Source organism: Eriocheir sinensis, chromosome 24 (genome assembly GCF_024679095.1).
Source record: "Eriocheir sinensis breed Jianghai 21 chromosome 24, ASM2467909v1, whole genome shotgun sequence".
Taxonomy (NCBI): domain Eukaryota; kingdom Metazoa; phylum Arthropoda; class Malacostraca; order Decapoda; family Varunidae; genus Eriocheir; species Eriocheir sinensis.
In genome coordinates, this window is record NC_066532.1 from 16,912,652 (window position 1) to 16,917,272 (window position 4,621).

Consider the following 4,621-nt stretch of genomic DNA (forward strand, 5'->3'; position numbering starts at 1 on the left):
TTCTCCTCTTCTCCATTTAGTTAGATTCCTTCTCCTTTAACCTTCTCTTCCTTCGCTTTCCTTTCCCTTCTCTAACCTCCTTTCTTCTTCCTTCTTCTCTAACCTCCTCTTCCTTTTCCTCCCTTCTCCTCTTCTCCATTCCTTTCTCCATTTAGTTGTTTATTCCACTTCCTTTCCCACATAAACAATTTCCACTCACCCTTTTAGACTGAGACACGAAGGGATGGAAGAAGAGGAGGCAATTCATTAATATACCTGAGGAACTAACGGTGTGCTCTCTTATGTAACACGAGTGGCCGGGTGTTGGGACTCGCCGCTTCTTATACCACTTTCCTTGTTCCTGCCTGACCAGTGACCAGTCTTCCTGCGCCCACCTCAGACGGGGCAGGTGTTGCGCTGACGGAGTATTCGGTAAACGTGAAGGAGTCAATGTCTTGGGAGTTTAAGAAGAGAAGAGAAGGAAAAGAAAGGAAAGGAAAAGGAGAAGAGAAAGAAAGAGGAGGGGAGAGGAGAGGAGAAGAGAAGAAATGGAGAGAAGAGGAGAGGAGACCTAGAGAGTGGAGAAATTTAAGAAGAGAAGAGATGGAAAAGGAATAGAAGAGAAAGAAAGAGAAGGAGAAAACAGGAGAAGAGAAGAGAAGAGGAGAGACTTAGAGAGTGGAGAAGTTTGAGAACAGAAGGAAAGGAAAGGAATGAAATGGAAAAGGAATAGAAGAGAAAGAAAGAGAAGGGAAAAGAGGAAAGGAGAGGAGAGGAGAAGAGGAGAAATGGAGAGAAGAGACTTAGAGAGTGGAGAAATTTAAGAAGAGAAGAGATGGAAAAGGAATAGGAGAAGAGAAAGGAAGAGAAGGGAAAAGATGAGAGGAGAGGAGAGGAGAAGAGAAGAAGAGAGACTTAGAGAGTGGAGAAATTTAAGAAGAGAAGAGATGGAAAGGCAAGGAATGAAATGGAAAGGAATAGGAGAAGAGAAAGGAAGAGAAGGGAAAAGAGGAGAGGAGAAGGAAAGAAATGGAGAGATGAGAAGAGGAGACCGAGAGAGTGGAGAAAAAGAAGAGAAGAGAAGGAAAGGAAAGGAATGAAATGAAAAAGGAATAGGAGAAGAGAAAAAAAGAGGAGAGGAGAGGAGAAGAGAAAAAGTGGAGAGAAGAGAAGGGAAGACCTAGAGAGTGGAGAAATTTAAGAAGAGAAGGAAAGGAAAGGAATGAGATGGAAAAGGAATAGGAGAAGGGAAAAGAGGAGAGGAGAGAAGAGAAGAAGTGGAGAGAAGAGAAGAGGAGACCGAGAGTGGAGAAATTTAAGAAGAGAAGAGATGGAAAGGAAAAGAAAGGTAAGGGAAAGGAGAAGAGAAAAGAAAAGAAGAGAGGAGCTGAGAAGAGAAGAGAAGAGAAGAAAAGAAAAGAAGAAAAGAAAGGCGAGCATGAACAGGCGGCGATATTGGAAAACGAGCACATTGAGGGCATTTTGAGGCCTATATAGAAATCATTGTGGCCCTGCAAAAGTAAAAAGAAACCAGAAAACTTAAAGAAAACAAATAAATAGGACGAGAGAACAGGTATTTTTCTTGTTATTGCAGAAGTAGAAGAGAGAAAAAGACGTAGAGATAACAAATAAAAGAACAAAATAAAGAAAACAAATAAATAACAAGGAAAAATAACAGATGAACAAGAGAACAAATATTTTTTTTACTCTCGTTTCATCTTTTTGTTATTGCAGAAGAGAGAAGAAGAGACAAAAAGACGTAGAGATAACAAATAAAAGAACAAAATAAAGAAAACAAGTAAAGAACAAGGAAAAATAACAGATGAACAAGAGAACAAGTATTTTTTTACTCGTTGTTATTTGTTATTGCAGAAGAGACAAGAAGAGAGAAGAAAACGTCATGATAACAAATAAAAGAACAAAATAAAGAAAACAAGTAAAGAACAAGTATAAATAACATGAACAAGAGAACAAGTATTTTTCTCTCACAGTGTCGGTTTGTTACTGCATAAGAGACAAGAAAACATCAAGACAACAAATAAAAAACAAAAAAAAACACAAGTAAAGAACAAGTATAAATAACATGAACAAGAGAACAAGTATTTTTCTCTCACAGTGTCGGTTTGTTACTGCAGAAGAGACAAGAAAACATCAAGACAACAAATAAAAAACAAAAAAAAACACAAGTAAAGAACAAGTATAAATAATAGATGAACAAGAGAACAAGTATTTTTCTCTCACAGTGTCGGTTTGTTACTGCATAAGAGACAAGAAAACATCAAGACAACAAATAAAAAAACAAAAAAAAACACAAGTAAAGAACAAGTATAAATAATAGATGAACAAGAGAACAAGTATTTTTTCAACTCGCTTCATCGGTTTGTTACTGCGCGGCACATTCACGGCCAGGCATGACGGGCAGGAACTGACTGGACTGGAGACTCGCGACCTTGAGGAGGCAGAAGGAGAAAGTGGACGTGCGGGGCGGCAGGTGAGGCGGCGGCGGGGAGGGAGAGGCCGTGTGTGTGTGTGTGTGTGTGTGTGTGTGTGTGTGTGTGTGTGTGTGTGTGTGTTTGCCGAGGTGATGAGGTGGCTGAGGTAACAGGTAGAGAGGAAGGAGGAGTATAATCAAGCACCTGTGTGTGTGTGTGTGTGTGTGTGTGTGTGTGTGTGTGTGTGTGTGTGTGTGTGTTTGCTTTGGTGTTGCGCTCATGCTTACTCAGATATCCTTCTCTTTTCTTGTGGGTGTTAATATGCTTGCTTGCCTGTGTGTCTATCTGTTTATGTGTGTGTGTGTGTGTGTGTGTGTGTGTGTGTGTGTGTGTGTGTGTGTGTGTGTGTGTGTGTGTGTGTGTGTGTGTGTGTGTGTGTGTGTTTACCTGGCTATATACCTGGGTGCCTATGTGTCTTTTTAACTGTGTATATGTTTGTCTATCTATCTATTTATTTACCTACCTGTGTACTTACCTGTCCGTCTATCTGTGTGTATGTTCATCTATCCTGCTTGACCCTGGAGGTTATGATCGAGTGTGGTGCTTCATCTCACCTTTGTTTTGATGGTGGTTATGTCTGTGGTTGACTCTTGGAACTACAAAGAAATCTTAAGGACTAACACAGATATCATTCCCTCTGTCTTGTAGGTGATTATGTATTTAACTATCGTGGCAGAGACGTCTAAATGGCTAACACATATTTCATTCCGTCTGTCTTTTATCTTGACTGTGTTCTTAACTATAGCGGCAAAGAGACATCTAAGAATGGGCTAAACGTATTCCATTCCCTCTGTCTTTTAGGTGACTGTGTTTGACTATGGTGGCTGGAAAGACATACAGAGGGCTAACACAGACTGCTTTCCCTTTGTTTTGGTAGTGATTGTGTTTGAGTTTAGTGGCAAAGAGACATTCAAAGGCTTAACACGTATTCTTTTCCCTCTGTCCCAGGTGATGGTGTCCCTGGCTGTCCCGTGGGTGGTGATGGCCGCCGCTGCTGTGCTGGCGGCCACGGGCGAGGCGCTGGTGCTGTGCCCAAGCTTCCCGCGGTGCTGCGTGACGCGGAGCTGTTGGTTCCTTTGCCCGGCGTGCAGCGAGGCGAAGTACTTCATCTACGGCGTCAGGATCACGCCCAAGAACCCCGAGCCGTGCCCCGACAACCTCAGGTTGGTGGTGCCCGACCCGTACGCCTTCCCCGACGACGAGAAGTTCCCTGAGGAGGACCACTGCGCCGAGTACAACACCTACGGCTCCCGCAGGTGGCCCTACCTGCCCAAGGCTCTTCGCGTCAGGCATCCGTGGCTTAAACAGAGAGGAAATCCGTGACAACTGCATTGAGGTTTGGTTTTTTTTTTTTTTTTTTTTTAGTGCCTATAGCGCCGGCAGGCTCTCTTGAGGGGCTGCTTGGACGGCCTCAGCCCGTTAGTGGTGCAGGCGAATCTTATTTATTGTGGCTGCCGTGATGTGTGACTCTTGCCTGGCCCATGCTGCTCCGCGGTGCTCCTCTTGTACGAAGTCGCTGAAGTTAGGGTTGACTGAAGGTCTGGGCAGCATGTGGGTGATCTTTCGCCACTCGGCGACGGTTGAAAATTGTCAGCGTCTTGCGATGGGACTCAAACTTAGGTTCTCGGGATCTGCACGTATGCACGCCGACCACTCGGCCTCCGGAGGTGTTCCGCAAGGTGTTGTTCTTGTTCCAATGTCTTCGTTGAGTACAGTAACTTAGCAGTCACACCTCGGCTTAATTTTAATTAATGAGGAAGAAGAAGTTATGTTCACAGACAACCGCATCGAGTAAGCTGTTTACGTTGGGGTTCCGCAAGGGGGCGGCGCGATCGTGCCAGTGTCTTCGCTGACCACAGTAGCCAAGCGGCCATGACTTAATGAACCACGGGGGAAGAAATCATCTTACTTCATCGAGTTGGCTGTATTACGTCGCTGTTCCGCAAGGTGCTTATCTTTTAAGAAGACCTGCATACGTAACAATGGCGTGGCACTCCATTCTTGGCACTCTTGGCACCGTAAGCGTGGAGAGCCTCTCAGCATCCATAGGTCACGGGGTGCTTAGGTCAGGTTATGACAAGTCAGGTGGGCATTATGGGGCGAGTGAGATAATAAGAAAAAGTAAATGAGACCGACCAAAGAAAATAAGA